Source organism: Anomaloglossus baeobatrachus, chromosome 3 (genome assembly GCF_048569485.1).
Source record: "Anomaloglossus baeobatrachus isolate aAnoBae1 chromosome 3, aAnoBae1.hap1, whole genome shotgun sequence".
In the NCBI taxonomy this organism is placed as follows: domain Eukaryota; kingdom Metazoa; phylum Chordata; class Amphibia; order Anura; family Aromobatidae; genus Anomaloglossus; species Anomaloglossus baeobatrachus.
In genome coordinates, this window is record NC_134355.1 from 253,406,972 (window position 1) to 253,424,596 (window position 17,625).

Below are 17,625 nucleotides of genomic sequence, written 5' to 3' on the forward strand. Positions count from 1 at the left end.
TGCTGGCATCAGAAGAGGACACCGCACACTGGAGAAGGGAATGGATGGTGAGTATAATTATTTATTTTTTTATGTGTGAGTCGTGATGAGAGGCAAATACACCAGGATGGGCCCATGATGGGGATCGTATGGGGGACATATATATACTAGGATGGGCCCAGGATGGGAATCATATATACCAGGATGAGGGACATCCTGTATGCAACACAATGGGCCCAGGATGGAGAACATATATACCAGGATGGGGATCATAAATAAGTGTATGGGCCGAGGATGAGGGTCAAATATATCAGAATAGGCCCAGAATGGTGAACATATATACCAGGATGGGCCCAGGATGAGGAACATATATACCAGGATGGAGGACATATACACCAGGATGGGGCACATATACCTATAAGAGGCCTAGGTTGGGGGACATTTGTACAGAACTGGGGGACATTATCTCCATAACACTGCATCATGCCAACATTTTTGCTATATTTTTTTCCTATTTTCCTCCTATAAAACCTAGGTGCGTGTTACGGTCCGGTGTGTCATATAGTCCACAAAATACGGTATTTCTTGAATTTCATTTTTTTATTCTGTTATTCGTTTACATTTCCATTATATAAAACGAATAAAAATAATATGAAGAAAAAGAAAGTTCCCAAAAAGACACATTAAAAATGCATAAAAGGGCTGCTAGTGGAGAGATCTGTTTACTTGCTTTGACCACTATGACCCATCTGTATCTTAACAGGTCCCAACTAATCCTTCTGGATCCAATCAAGCTATTCTAAGGTACATCGGGTTTCACATGTTCTTGTGCCTTTGATGGTAATAACGCAATAGTGTACACTACAGTATTCAAAAACAATGTAACGCAGATGAAACACACATTGAGCCATAAAGTAGTGTTTAGGTAGGACAGCCACATTAGATATGCTCAGATACAAATCAGGAAAGACATATATATATATATATATATATATATATATATATATATTTTTTTTTTTAATTCCACGTCATATGGGGAGATCATGCCCATCCACATTAATATTTACTGCATATCTGACTTATATACTGAAGTGGGGACTTTCACAGGAATGTTGATGAACATCATCCATACAAGAATGTGTCACTGAATTTGACAGAAATCTGCAGAGGGGGTGTTGTTATTGGAAGCTGGAATCTTAGTACGCGGCCTTTAAGGGCTCGCTCACACGAGTGTATAGTACGGATGAGAGCACATCCACACAGTGCGCTTCTTTCTTGCGTTTTTGAGCTTGGTATGTTTTGTTTTTTTATAAAACAGCCAATTCAACTGTTTTAGTGTTTTTGCATCTTCTTTTATCTATTCTTTTATCTACTCAATTAAATGAGTAAAACAAAATGCAACAAAAATGCTGAAACAATTGAACTGCTGCTGTTTTTTGTTGTTTTTTTTTTGTTAAAGCAGTTCAAACAATGCAAGAAAAAAGTATACACTGTGTGTACACGCACCGAAAAAAAACAAACTTACAGCGTGTGAGCATACCCTAAAGGCTACTTTACACACTGCGATATCGGTCCCGATATCGCTAGTGTGGGTACCCGCCCCCATCTGTTGCGCGACACGGGCATATCGCTGCCCGTGCCGCACAACATCGCCCACAGCCGTCACACATACTTACCTGTCCGGCGACGTCGCTGTGACCGGCGAACCGTCTCCTTTCTAAGGGGGCGGTCCGTGCGGCGTCACAGCGACGTCACTGAAACGTCACTGAACCGCCGCCCAATAGCAGCGGAGGGGCAGAGATGAGCGGGACATAACATCCCGCCCACCTCCTTCCTTCCGCATAGCGGCCGGGAGGCAGGTAAGGGGAGCTTCCTCGTTCCTGCGGCGTCACACGCAGCGATGTGTGCTGCCGCAGGAACGAGGAACAACCTCGTTACTGCTGCAGGAACGAGATTTGAGAATGGACCCCCGTGTTGCCGATTAGCGATTTTGCACGTTTTTGCAACGATGCAAAATCGCTTATCGATGTCACACGCAACGGCATTGCTAATGCGGCCGGATGTGCGTCACGAATTCCGTGACCCCAACGACTCCGCATTAGCGATGTCGTAGCGTGTAAAGCCCGCTTTAGCGTGCCGGCCAAGCAATAAATCTCCCCTCCAGGTTCACTGGTCCTGAAGGAAAGCCTGTGGTCCTGAAAGGTAGATTGCAATAACAGCAGTGATTACATGAATGTGAGAGGAGAGGAGAAACCCTACAAATGAGAGTAACAGGGAGGGATAATACAAATTCATTACGCTGCCATTAGTGGGAACAGAGGTGTACCCGCACTCTCCACAAGCGAGCAGTCTACACGTTCCAGCACATGTGGAAGGTTTGGCTGTTTGGGTCACAGCCTGGTTGGAAGGAATGCAGAAGTCTTGTAAGTAATACACCTCGGATTTTCCACTCCTGCTGTGCCCACATCCTTTTATCAATTTTACACAAAACAAGGAAATTCCTAGAAACGTTACCATTAAAAGAAGCATTTGGCGTAATTTAAAGAGTTGGAAAAAATGTGTCATGCCCTTTGGGACTCTTGTGTGGGGCATTGCACGATGTGCTACAACGTCTACAAACAAGCTGTCCTTTGAGAAGCGTGTGTATTAGGAGACGTCCATTACTCATACGTATAGAACTTTATGTTTACAAATGGTCCTGATTTATGCTTGTCTTTCCAGTCACTTATCCCAGCATCCAAGAACATCAAGGTTCACAGCTAGCAAAAAGCAGTAAAGTCTCATTGCAAGCTGTTACCCAGCCACATAAGGGAGGACGCCTCTGCATGAACAGATGTGATCAGCGCTCTCGGCTACAAGTCTGCGGCAACTAAGTGGCCCCAAATTACAACAGAGAAGCATTTCACAAATCAGAATTTAGGACGAGAAATATTTTCATGTTTATCAGCTCTAGTTTCTCACATCTTTCATATGATATATAATACTGCAAGCTGTGGGAAAGGTTTTGATTCTGCTGGCTATACAACATACACTATAACATGGCCCCTATACTACCTCCATATAGTCCTCTTCTGTATTTCCACATAGCCAACATTCTAGCACATGTTCACAATATTGTCACAGCTTCCCAAGCACCTACATGTCACATTATCTCCAAATAACCAACAAATTAATACAAAGAACATAGGCAATGGCTTTATTGAATAACTGTTAAAACTACAGGTAAATGCATGGTTTTCAACTGAGAGGTTCAAACTGTAATTAAACAGTATGTATTAGGCCGATTTCACATTGCGTCATTGCGTTTTTACCTACAATCACTTGTCCGGTCGGGCATCCGTCCGAACCCCCCCGCAAAACGGGCTTCGGACACATACGCCGAAGGGGCCATTGACTATAATGAAGCAGATGGAGTCAGCGTGTGCTCTGTCTTGCACCATTTTCGGACATATACGTTTTCTGCAGGCAGACACCCGAACATAGTAGACTACGCATTACACTACTGTGTTCTGCCTTCAACAGGACAGATCAAAGTGTGGGTGCACACAGGCGTGCAATGGAGGCCTCTCTGTGAATGACACCTGAAGCGACATGCACACAAGGCTGGGCAGGAGGACAGCAATCGAACAAGATGGAGGAGGCACCGGACCGAGAGTAGTGACACCCATTGGACCAGAGCGCTTCCTAGGTGAGTATTATAAAGGACTTTTTTACGTTATACAGATCAGCCTGGGCTCTTCTATATAGTATTCTAGAATGCTGTGTATAAGGGCTCACTGGTGGTGGCCGCAGCTCATAAAATAACTAGTGTTAAAGTCGGAAAGACACCTCCAGGATAACAATAATTTTTATTTCTATAGTGCCAACATATTCTGAAGCACATGTACAATCAATATGAGACATTACAGAGTAACACAATTCAACAGATACCAAGAGCAGTGAGGGCCCTGCACGAAAACTTACAATCCTGGAGGAAATTCGAGTTCTTGACTATCTTCTGCTGTATAACAGGCACTTTAAAAGAGGGTATATCAGGTCACTTGTTACCACCTGGTGAATATTTACCTACGCTAAGATCTGAGCTCTGTGCTTTCTCCACTTAGAAACATTTTGGCTTGAGAGTTACATGAAGTCTTGCACATTAAGTGATGTAGGAAAAGCCAAATGTGTGAAAGTGGGCAGAAGTCCTTTTCATTAAATACATGTTCAGTTATTAACAATGTAATACAAATAGTAATAGAAAGTTTGTCCTCTAACAATATCCAATGCAAAGATCATAACAATGTTATAACGTCTGCATTTTTCCTGATCCCATTGGCAAATTGTGAGATCATTTTGTCTCATAAAGAGACAATTATTATCAATTATGTATGATATTAATGGATGATATTATTGGAGAACTGCCTGTCATTGGTCTGAAGTCCCACAGACGATCATACTACCACCAAGCACCCTGCTGACGGCCCAGATCTGCTGGCGTGATTTTATCTTGGCATTGTGCAGCTGATTCCACTGGATTACAGGATAGTAACAATGATGGCTTCTCCGGCCTTCTTTCATCACGTTAGGCCTTAAGCCCATATGATACCCATTCAGCGCAGTACAGACCACAGAATACTACTTGTGCTGCACCTTGCACCATATTGCCCTTCATTCTCTCTGGGCAGGAAGCTGTGCTGTGTGAACATCTGTGAGTAAAAAATACTTTATTTGCCCCAATGTAAAAACAAGGAGGTAAAGTAAAGTCTGGAAAGCACACCTATGGAGAACACTCAAGCGCCTTTTAGATATCATCAACTGAAGAAGTTGGCCACCTTTGGGGACAATAGTTCTTTTTACTTAAATGCATTTAATAATTTTTTGCTTTAGGGTTTCCTTAAAAATGTTGCCCTGTTTAGCTTTTACAGCTCTAGGTTTACCTGTCCATTCAACTTTGATGCGTCCAGTGGTCATAAATCATCTGAGAGGTGCTCAGAAAGAGACAGACAAAATTCTCCATCAGACCTTTATAGCAGGCTGACTGATGGATTCTCAGTTAAGGCTTGTTTCACACTTTCGTTCAGCGGAGTCCGTCACTATGGAGAATAGCGCAGTCCGTTAACGCACTGCGCTATTCTCCATAGACTTGTATGGACAACGCACTGTAACGCAAGTGTCTGCGTTGCATCCTCTGGACGACGCAGCGTCGTTATTTTGACGCTGCGTCGGGCGGAAGGAACGCAGCATGTAACGTTTTTTTGAGCAGCGGAATCCTCTGGATTCCACTGCGCATGCTCTCTCTGGCTCCCTCCACCCGTAACCAGGGTACACATCGGGTAACCAAGGAACCCTGGTTACGTGTGCCGGGAGCCCGACACTTCGCCGCTCGGCTCCGCCCCCTCCCGCACTCCGTATGTATTGTATACACACACACACACACACACAATCGCGCGCACACACACACACAATCGCGCGCGCACACACACACTCACCTATCCCCCAGCGATGCAGTCCCCGCGGCACTGACGTCCTCACCATGGCCCCGCTCGGCTCCACCTACTTCGCACACCGCCCCCCGCCCCCCGCACACATTGTCGGCGATCACCCAGCGGCCGGCTACTCTGAGTGATCAGCTGATCACCCGGCGGCCGGCTACGGGGAGTGATCAGCTGATCACCCGGCGGCCGGCTACGGGGAGTGATCAGCTGATCACCCGGCGGCCGGCTACTCTGAGTGATCAGCTGATCACCAGGCGGATTGCGATATTTTGTACGATCCGTAGCATTGCGTTGTGCCACTATATGCAACGCATCCGTTGCATGCGTCACACAACGCAATGCTACGGATCCCGTCCAACGCAAGTGTGAAACTAGCCTGAGTCTTTCTGCAGACAATAACAGACAGTTCAATATAGAGGTTATAGAAGGCAAACAGTCTAACATTTTATATAAAGTGGTTGTCAGGTTAAATAAGTTGTCATCTATCTACAGGATAGGTGATAACATGCCAATTCGGAATCTCACTGCTGAAATCTACACCACTCGGTATATCGGAAACTTTTTATCTTCAGTTGGGAACTTCTATTCCCATTACAAAATAGACATATGGCCGCAGCTCGTCATTCCCTATGGGTCCACCAGATAAACCTGAGCACATCACTTGTCAGCACCATAGGAAATGAATGCAGCTGTGCATTCACAGGGATAAAAGTTCCCAGCACGGATTATCAGAGGTCCCAGTAGGCAGACCCCCACAGATCAACTTGTGTTCCCCAACCGCTTTAAACAAAATTGAAAAGCCCCAATTGCAAACAACTTGTCCCCACAGATGTACATCTTGATTACTATATAAAAAATGGGTCTGAAAGTACTGATGGCATATCAGAAAGTTACTTTGGAGTGTCACCATCACAACTGACTGATATAAATGCATAGTTGGTTATTTTCTCCAAGAAAGTCCTGTGCTTCTGCTTTTCCAAAGTTAAGATATCTTTGCCTGCATATTATACTGGTGGTAATTATTAATAGATTCATCATCAAAACAGCAAACACTATAAAATCAGTTTTGATAAAGCCAGAAACCACAATAATACATAATACTGTGGGCTTCATTTATTGCAATCAAAGCACCACGCCAGCTTTTTTGTTTCAGCGCTGGAGTGGCGCTTTAAATCTAAGTTCCGTGCCCCCATACTCACCCTACTGCGCTTCCATCTTTTTTCAGCGTCCCTCTGGTCCTGTAGTGCCATCTTGTGCATGCAACTTCTGAATGGCCGGAAGTCAGAAGTTATATCACAAGCTCTCAAAACAAGTCTATGAGAACCAAAACAAGGCTTTCATAGACTCGTAATGAGTATTGACTCAGGCACGCTCCATGAAACAGTGGAGCTGCAGGCAGGTCACAAATCACAGGGAACCGACGGGAGCGACGCTGGAAATATACAAAGTAATGGTATAAATCTCAGTATATTGTATAATATAAGATATAAATCCCAAAGGATTAAAAAAGGGAATAAATGGAGATTAAAATCTTACATCAATTTTCTTTTGTAATCTCAGGATTATTGTACTGTAGGTAGCACTAGATCAATAGAGCAGCACACCGGCAGTCCTAAGACAAGATGTGTCCGTTAATGAGCCTTCCCTGCTGTATCCTACTTGTAAGGAGGTTTCTAGATTGTGGAATTGCCCTTCATGACATTCCCTGCTATATATCAAGTTCACTATTGATCCTATACCAAAACATTTAATAGCCTTGTGGTTATAATGATCTTAAAACTAAAACAACAATGATTTTAATGATGTGCTAATATAATAATTGGAACTGCATAACTGCAATAAAGCTAAGTGTAAGGAATGTATTCATTGCCTTGAGCTAAAACCGCATATATGTTCTCACCCTAAACACCTTAATTTCTGCCATTCTCTTAATTTGCCAAGATTATTACACTATTAATCACACTGACAGGTCAAATGACCTGCTACATATTTACTTGTAAGCCAAAAGCGTTCATTTCATCACCTGCAGTTATAGCACATACATTGCAGCAGGGGTGCGATCCAGTTAGAGCTGCAATTGTACAGATGTAGCAGGGCCGAGTTTGACAACCACAGCATTGAGTTTGTCATCAATCACGCAGAACTAGAATTACAGGTAATAATGCGGCATTATCTTTGTAAAAATCATAATGAAAAAAAAATGTAACCCAAATGTTAAAGAAGAGAACTATAGCTCTACCAACATCTAGGAGAAGAAGGTAACAATGGTGTCCACTTCTACTTTTGCTCCTCTTTTTTGCAGCCAGGAGACGTCTAAAGGGTGCTTTACACGCTGCGACATCACTAACGATATATCGTCGAAGTCACGGTGTTTGTGAAGCACATCCGGCGTCGTTAGCGACATCGCAGCGTGTGACAGCAAGGAGCGATGATCAACGATTGCAAAAACGTCAAAAATCATTGATCGTTGACACGTCGCTCCTTTTCATAATATCGTTGGTGGTGCATGCCGCTAGTTGTTCATCGTTCCTGCGACAGCACACATTGCTATGTGTGACACTGCAGGAACGACGAACATCTCCTTACCTGCGTCCATCGGCAATGAGGAAGGAAGGAGGTGGGCAGGAAATTCCGCCCTCTCATCTCCGCCCCTCCTCTGCTATTGGTCGCTTTGACGCCGGACGAACCACCCTCTTAGAAAGGAGGCGGTTCGCCGGCCAGAGCGACGTCGCAGGGAAGGTAAGTCCGTGTGACGGGTGTAAGCAATGTTGTGCGACACAGGCAGCGATTTGCCCATGACGCACAACCGACGGGGGGTGAGTACGCTCGCTAGCGATATCGTAGCGTGTAAAGTACCATTAAGGCTCAAGACATTAACGTAGGAGGGTAGTGACTTGATTTAGAGGCTACATTTTTTGGCCTTGTGTATAGAAAGTGTTTTAAATATATTTTTTTTAATTATCTGTTATTTTGCAAATGGAAAAAAGGGCTTTATCAGGCTACAGGTACAGTCACCCTACTGCATGCAGAGAATGATCACTAGACTAAATGAAACCCCTTAACAAAAACAAGAATAACTCTGCTAAATTCAAATTACAAGACACAACTTTTATTAACCCACACTAGTTACAAAAAACTAAGAATATTTGGCTTACAATTGAAATTCCAGGATGATCCTAAAATGCCCTCTAATCTTTTCAGGTGAACTTAAAGGGAACCTGTCAGCAGAAATTTTGCCCTAAACCTAAAAGATTCCCCCTCTGCAGCTGGGCTGCATTCTAGCAAGGTTCCTGTTGTTCTTGTGCCCCCTTTCTGACCAAAATAAAGACTTTATAAAGTGGTACCTTTTTGTATTCAGATCTTGATAATGGTACACGGGGGCGGGCTCTCTGGTGTCCGTTAGTCTGCCTCCTGTCACTTTAGGCCGTCCCCCATCGCGCAATTTCAAAGAGGTGACGTGAGCTAAGCTGGCCAGCACTTGCGCAGAATGGTGGAGGCGGCGGTGAAAGCGAGCACGAGATTATGGGCGGGTACTTGCTGATGAAAATCACAGCGCCGCCCATATTCTCGTGCATGCGCCGTGCCACTCTCGCGGGACTGTGCAATGTGCACAGTGTGACCGCTGGTGATGTGTTGCGCAGGCGTGAGATTATGGGCGGCGCTGTGATTTTCATCAGCAAGTACCCACCCATAATCTCGTGCTCGCGCTTTCACCGCCGCATCCACCATTCTGCGCAAGCGCTGGCCAGCTTACCTCACGTCACCTCTTTGAAATTGCGCGATGGGGGACGGCCTAAAGCGACAGGAGGCAGACTAACGGACACCAGAGAGCCCGCCCCCATGTACCATTATCAAAATCTGAATACAAAAAGGTACCACGTTATAAAGTCTTTATTTTGGTCAGAAAGGGGGCAAATAAACCACAGGAACATTGCTAGAATGCAGTCCAGGAGCTGCAGAGGGGGAAACGTTTAGGTTTAGTGCAAGATTTCTGATGACAGGTTCCCTTTAATATAACCTTCTCTAAACTTTTGTACGCATATGTCCAACTGTTTAATATTTCACCACTTTTTTTTCACAACTTGCTGTTCTCCAACAAGGAACTTAATGACAAAATTCACAACAGATGTTTTATCCATGAATCGCACAATAAATTTTGGGGTTCAGTTACAATTGGTATTTAATCAATCCTCATCATCCTGCTGTTCACACTTTCATGAGACCAAAACGACACCTAACAACAAATGAACAGTACCTCCACTGGCTGACACAGACAGAAAAGGGCCCCTGTACTAGAAAAATATATGAGCCCTTTGCAGCATAAAAGCTCATAAAAAAGCACAATTCCACCTACTTTGGAGGTAGAAATGTGCCCGCTTACCTCTTGGGCCTCTGTACAACTGCTTAGGCTGCACCAATGATATGCCCGCCCCTGAGTACATGGCTATTGCAAGGCTTCAAGCAGGATGTTCTCAGACAGAAGTAGCCATTGAGCTTAGAGTATCAGGCTATGTGCCCACATTGCGTTGTGCCTCTGCAGAAATTTCTGCAGCGATTTGAACAGCACATGTGCACTTCAAATCGCTGCAGAAACACTGCGTAATGTATGCAGTGAAAAAGCCAATTTCATGCGCTCTGGATGCAGCCCCCACCATAGCCAGAGCGGGACCTGCATCCAAAGCGCACGGAATAAGTGACATGTTGCTTTTTAGAACGCAGCGTTTTGGCAGCATGCAAATCGCTACTTTCTAAAATGCAACGTGCGGATAGATTATGCACAATCTTCATAGATTGTGCTGGGGATGCAGGACGCATGCAGTTACGCTGCAGTGCAATACGCAGCGTAACTGCACGCAAATACGCAACGTGGGCACAGAGCCTCACAGAGTATCATCAGCAGATTGCAACAGAGATAAAGACTGGAAAAGACATAGAAGTGGACATCCTTTGGCAATATCCCACACTGATGACCTCTTCATTGTAACAATGCCCTTAGGAGCCGGATGATGAATGCCACACAACTCTGGGCACATTTAAGGGGGTGAGAGGAAACCAAGTGTTACGTCAGTCCATTCAAAAACGTTTTACATCAGCATGGTCTGTGTGCTAGATGATCTGCAATGGTATCTGACCACACCACCAGGCACGTGTCATTGTATTGCTGAATGAGGGACCATGAGGCCTCAGTGTTGTTCATTGATGAATGTCAATGCTGAGCAGGTATGATGGCCACCAATGATGCTGGAAAAGTCAAGAAGAGCGATATGTATCAGCCACTGTTGTCATCAGACAAACCTTTGGTGGTGGTGGTGTTACAGTGTAAGAAGGTGTGTCGTGTCTAGTCAATAAAGAACTGCCCTACACTTTGTGAATGGTACAGTGACAAGATGCTATCACTTGAATAACATTATAAATCCAGTCTTTGTGCCTCTGTATGAATAATACAGGCATAATTTCATCTTCATGGATGACAATGCTCCAGCTCATAGAGGTCGCATCATTAGGGAACGGCTGTGGAGATTTGGGTACCTCACATCAAGTGGCCTGAACTTTCTCCAGACCTGAATTCCATAGAAAACCTATGGGATCAGTTGATTTGCCGTGTAGAGGCTCGTAACTCTGTACCCCAGAACCTTAATGATCTGAGGGCCGCCCTTTAAGAATAGTGGGATGCCATGCCTCTGCAGACAATAACTCCACTTGTGAACAGCATGAGATGTTGTTGTCAAGCTGTAATAGATGCTCAAGGCCACATGATAAGTTATTGAGACATTGACATTTTGTCCGGGGTATACACACCACTGTTATTGGCTTTTGTGTCAATAAATTGAGTGAGATGAGGAAATCACCACTGTATGCTTCTACGTAAATGCCCTACTTCCATGATAAAATATCACCGTAGCATGAATTTATTACATTTATATAAATTTTGACTGAAAGCCAAATATTCCTAACTTTTGGTGACTAATGTATATGTATGCATGAATATATATATATATATATATATATATATATATATATATATATATATATAATGTATATGTACATATATGTATACAAATATATATGTATATTTTTTATTATTTTTTTCTATGGTTTAGATCCTTACATGACATAGTGTTAATACTATACTATTCACGCTATAGTGGAACCACCTAGGAAGGGATTTTCACATTGCCATGACACTGTGCTTTCATACTATGTAAAGTCAATTCTGCACCCTTGAGAAGTTCTAGGCTGGTTAACTATAGGTAGGTCCTCTTGCTCTGACATCTCTCAAGGGCCTTGTGAATCATAGCACAAATCAAAATAGGCTTTCCAGGCACAGTGCCATATGTAAGGCATTATTACATAGAAGTACAGGCCTCTGTAGCACAGCTAAGGCTGGAACCATACTGTGCTACTAATTTCTGACACGGTCTTTTATGAGTACATCTATTAAGTCCTGTATAAAGTCAATTAATGGACGCGACTTTACAACTTAACCAATGATAACTGCAAAGTGATTTAGTAAAAATCTACATCCCAAACACAGGAGGGTATACATATATGCATGCAGTTTTTGTATTACCATATGTAATAGAGCGATATCTTTATTCTGTATACTGCAATGCTACTAGAGGATTCTGAGCAGCACAGCATACAATGAAATGGTTAACATCTAATATGAAAGTAGAGACTTACCCAAGGTCACAGAACAGAGAGGCTGAGTCTTCCAGCTCCCCCTTCAGTTACAGGAAATTTCAATATAATGCTGATTTTATATCCGTCGCTCACCAAATAGGAAGGAATCAAAGCCTTTTAACATGTGAGTGGCCCAATTTGAGATCACGGTCTGTCTTTCTATCCTCTCCCCAGTATGTCCACACATCCACTGCCAGAAAGAACCGAATCGCTACTACCTGCATTTTCTTCCCCTGCAATCTTGTGTCTCCAGCCATTCAATAAATGCAATAGACTTGAAATTCTTGTTATTCATTCCCATGAGCGGAAAAAAAAATCTAAACTGTAGCCGTGACTCCCATCAATCATAAGTCACTCACTGATACAGGGTGCAGGAGGAGACCTACTGATGTCAGCGAGTCACTAGAGAAAATACCCACTGATGACGCATATCCAGGCTTAAAAATAGCTACAGGGCCCCCACAGGGATTCTTCAACAGACACATTTAGCTATGCTTACTAGAGCCATGCAGCAGTATGAAGGCAGTGCAGTGCTATAGAGATAGCAGCTTTTCTGTGTGTATACACAGCCACAATATAGTAATAAACATAATTACACTCAAATACTACAACATATAATATGCTCTGCTGCGTTTCACATACCAATCCAGCTCCATTCATTCTGCAGAATTAAGTCACTTTGTACAAATAAAGGTTCGTTATTACAAAAGTCACATTGAAAAGGGTAAAACATACAACAATAAAGCAAAAGCGTGCTATAATCGTATACACCAAATAAGCACTTCACAAGCGTAACACACAAAACACTCAAATGCTTTTATTGGGAACCACAACGAGAATCCTCATCTCCTCCTTATTCAGAGAATATATTTATGTATTAAGGTCATCATAATTGGACCTGTTATATAATGTTGACCTGAATTTATGTACGAGGGAAAAGCATATAAAGAGGTGTTTCATTCTTAGGAAGTTATAAATGATAACTTGCTGATCACTGGGGGTCCGACCACTGGGATCACTACTAAACCCAAAAACGTGGTAGTGACAGGCGTCATTCATTATCGATGGGACTGTGGAAGCTGAGCGTTGGACATGCATTCTGTGGCAGTGCCCTGGACAATAAATGGAATGGCTACTGCGCCATTCTAACAGGGCACTCTTCTATTCCTGCACAGCCACGTTCATGGTTGTCTTCTGTGCAAGATCCAGAAGCATCTCCCCATTCATGTGAATTGAGCCATGCAGCAGTTTCTGCAAATGCAATGGCTGGGAAATCTTCACGAGGGTTGTAATAATAACCCGAGGGTTGTAATACTAAATAAGCACAGGATCAAGGTAGACCAACTTCTAGGACGCCCATTGGCACTGAGAATTAGGAAATCCTACTGACATGCAATGGCTTTGGGAGTTGGAAACATCCAGTTCAACAGGGTATGCATTGTAGTGATGGATCCACTTCAATTAACTAAATGAGGTAGCAGTAAAATATCAGCATAAAATCAGCTTGAAACTTCAGCAATTGCATGGTATATGATTATTCGACCGCTGTTTTTTTATTAACAAATTCTTCTGAGGCATCATCCACATGCATCATCTGCCACAGCATGTACTGTTATTCCCTATGGCTCCGTACATGGTGGGGGATAATAGCTCTAACATACAACATCTGATGGAGCATGTCAAGATTTGTTCTTGTCAGATTTTGTATGAATCTAACAGAAAAATACCTTTGTACCTTCCATATAAAATCAGAGGCGCATAGAGATCAAGTAGGGCTCCATAGGGTTGGAAGGGTGCCGTATTACAGCTCAGTACAACCTGAGGCCTTACAAAGCGGGAAAATGACTACACATAGCATCAAGTCAGCTGTGGCTCTCGGTAACCATTAAAATAGTACTTAGAATGGCATTTGATTGAAAATCTGTATGATATAGTACAACTAAGTAGAGCTCTGCCACATGTACTTCCATTTCTTTGTTGTATAGTACTATGCAAAAGTATTAGGTGGACCACACCTCCCAAACGAAGGCTGCATGCCGAAACACGTGTAGGGTCTTGGTGTCGGCACAGCAATAGTGGGACATGCCCTCAGGTAAACACTTGCTGAGGTATTTACCATCTTCACACATTGTTGTGCTCTGCCTGGTCACTGCTGTTATTTGTCCCTTGATTAGTACACACTATATTAGGCCATATATTGCTATCTGTACCTATTTATTAGGTCAACTCTCTAGTATTTTGTAGTACACTTTACTGATATTATTTATATTAATATATTTCTACATCACTTTGCATTTCATTTAGCTTTTGTATACCCAATTTTAGGAAAATATCTTTTTATAACCATATATCTATTATACCTGCAGCCAATATTCCTGATTCAGGATAATTACCATCTAGTGCTGGGTTCTTTGTGTTCAGTGTATACTGCACATCGTGATATGCATATGTACACTGGCCATCCTTGTGTGCTATAATAATTTTTGTTCATATCTCATGTACGGTATTTATCTCATATTGTATTGGTATAGCATATATTGGATATATATATTATCTTGCACTTTACTAAGGTTGTTTATACCCCTTTTTTGGGGGGGGACTATTCCTCTATAGCCATATACATATTATACATATACATGCTTTTTGTGGTGTAATGTTTTTGAGATATTTTCATTGTCCTCTTCCTTGTCCCGTCCTTGTGGTGCCTGTTGGCACTGCTATCATTACTTTTTACCTTGTCTTTTTATGTTCTATGTATTAATAAAAACTTTATACATTTTAGATTTTGTATTGGCTATTTTATTCAATGGGGTACAAAAGTATTAGGTAAGTATGGTATAAATTCTGCAAAGTAAGAAGGCTTCCTAAAATAAATAATAGCAACTAACAAAATCCAAAGTGGATGAACGAAAGCAAAATCAAATCAAAATTTGGTGTAACCATTGGCGTAACCACAATTTACCTTCAAAACAGCATCAGTTCTTCAAGGTACCCACCATAAAGTCAGGTATTTTGTAGGATTATGGTCATATGGGCAACATTGAGGATTGTACATGCAGTGGTCAGTCAAGGTAACTTAGATGAAAGATGCATCATATTTACTTTCCTTCAAAATTGGAACATGTCCAACAGTGTCCACAGCTCAGAAACGGCAGCAACCAGTGGGTCCCAGCGTAACCCATCTACTGTTAGATTTCTAGCCAGAAGTCTTCATGGAAGAATTATGTCAAAAGCCACACCTTTGACATGGAAACAAGACCAAGTGCACCCAAAAACATAAGAACTGGGGTGTGGGAAAATGGTAACAGGTGCTCTGGACTGATAAGTCAAAATGTGAAATATCTGGTGTAACAGAAGGCAGTTTGTTCACCAAAGGGCTGGAGAGCGCTATAATACTGAGTTCTCTGAAGCATGGCTGAAGTTCCTTGTAATTTGGGGGTTGTATTTTATCACGAACTTCCACTATGCATTTTGTAAGGAACCTCACTGTTGCCTGCAGACATTCATTATTGTACTAGCTCTTCGGGAAATAACATTATAGCCAAATATTTCATATTTTGATTCATCACCTGCTGACATATTTTGAGTCGCCTGGCTTTGTTTACACATTGAAGGTATGCCTTTTTTACCACAATTTTCCCATGAAGACCACTCCAGGACAGAATATTCTCAGCAGTAGATAGGTGTAGCTAGGTCCCACTGGTTGCTGACAGATCTGAGCTAATTGCACTGCTGGACATCTTCCAATCTTGGTGGGAAGTAAGTACGATGAGTCTTTTAAAGTTTCCTTGACAACCTACTGCATCTTCAATGTTACCAATTGTTTGGTGTATCTTCAAAAAAGCTTAAAGCATCACTCCAGTGGTTTATTTTCAGTGCTGGAGTAGTACGTTAAATCTAAGTTCCCTGCCCCCAGTCTTATACTCACCCTCAGGTGTCATCACCTTTTTTCGGTGTCACTCCAGTACTGCGGCACCATCTTGTGCCCGTAACGTCCTGACCGACAGGAAGTCAGACGTTTCGCCACAAGCACTAAATAAAAGTCTCTGAAAGCAAGAACAAGGCTCTCATAGACTCATTTTCAGTTGTGACCTTTGGCTTTTTCCATGAAACACTGAAATCTTTGCCTGACAGAGACCCTGCTGATGCATTATAACTACCTTGTGTGTTGTTGATGTACTCAAAACTACTATTGTGTATGATCAGTGACATGAAACTGTCTTCCATTAATTCCCATTTGAAGCAAAGATTGGTTGTTCACACAGTTTTTAACGTCCCACTCAGTTGTGTCTGCTAGTGTACCTAGAAGAATTGATGCTGCTTTGAAGGCAAAGTGGTCAAACCAAATACTGATTCTCGTGTTTATTCACCTTTCATTTTGTTAATTTATAAAAAAAAACACAGTTATCACTTCTATTTTTAAAAGCTTTCTTAGTTTTTCCACACCTGTCTGAAAGTTTTGCACAGTACTGTAGAAATATGTAAACAGACACAATCACACACACCTACTTTATAAATGGAAAGCTATATTCATACACACGTACAAGCTATATCATTAGAACAACTGACAATTGGAGTAAAAACATGAATTATTTTATAACAATGACACCAGCTAGGGGTTGAAATATATTAGCAAATGAACAGTGAGTTCTTGAAGTTGATGTTATGAACTGTAAGGACAGGAGCAACTTTGACAAGAGCCAACTCGGCATGGTAAGATGACTGGGTCAGAGTATCTTCCAGGTATGCAGTTGTTAGCGCCTACAAAAATTAGTCAAAAGAAGGACAACTGGTCAACCGTGCTGTAGCAGCCATGGACACACCATAGTCTCCTTGATAAGACCTAATGGGGAAAAGGAGTGAGGGCTAGTCTGTTTCGATCAAAGAAAATAGCTACTATAGAAAACATTGTTGAAAAAGTTTATGGTTGCTACATTAGAAAAGTGTCAGAACATAAAGATAGATTAAAGCAATTCCCCTATCCACCTGCAAATGTGTCTAGATCGGAAATATGAACACCAGAACCAGACCATTGTGTAGTGGAAAAACTTGATCAGACTGAAAGAAAAGCATAGATCAGATGCTGGCCCTCCCCCAAAGACAGTTGTCATCGACATCAGAACTGAACAATCACAGCAGCATCTGAGCCTGGCCGGTCTGGATTTGAAGAAACATTGCTCTGCAGCACACTTGAAAGTGGGACCAAGCCCTAACTATGGGACAACTTCCCCAATTTGGGACTGTCCTACTGGATCTGGGATGGCTAAGAGACACATGAGTAGTCTACTTCATGGTCTCCTTCTTTAATGGCACTGGCCTCTGTTCTTTAACCCGTAGCCTTTTTCTACATGATAATGCGTCCTGCCAGAGATAAGCCAGATATCAACCTGTGAATTTCCTGAAAGGCAAGTCCAATCCATGAAGGCCCCATCTCACAATTTACAGGATTTCTGGGATCTGCTGCTAACATCTTGGTACTAGACAT

The 17,625-nt window shown here is 42.4% G+C and overlaps 1 protein-coding gene across 3 annotated transcripts in view; it reads right to left on the minus strand.

Moving 5' to 3' along the window:
* HIVEP2 (HIVEP zinc finger 2) overlaps positions 1-17,625 on the minus strand; it is a 304,455-nt gene that overhangs the window by 167,673 nt on the left and 119,157 nt on the right. The window contains exon 1 of one of the 3 annotated variants that reach the window (XM_075339800.1): positions 12,141-12,533. The exons of the other annotated variants lie outside the window; for them this stretch is intronic. The gene's annotated coding sequence lies outside the window, so the exon portion shown is untranslated. Of the gene's footprint in view, positions 1-12,140; positions 12,534-17,625 lie in introns of those variants that run through there. 3 annotated transcript variants of the gene reach the window in all.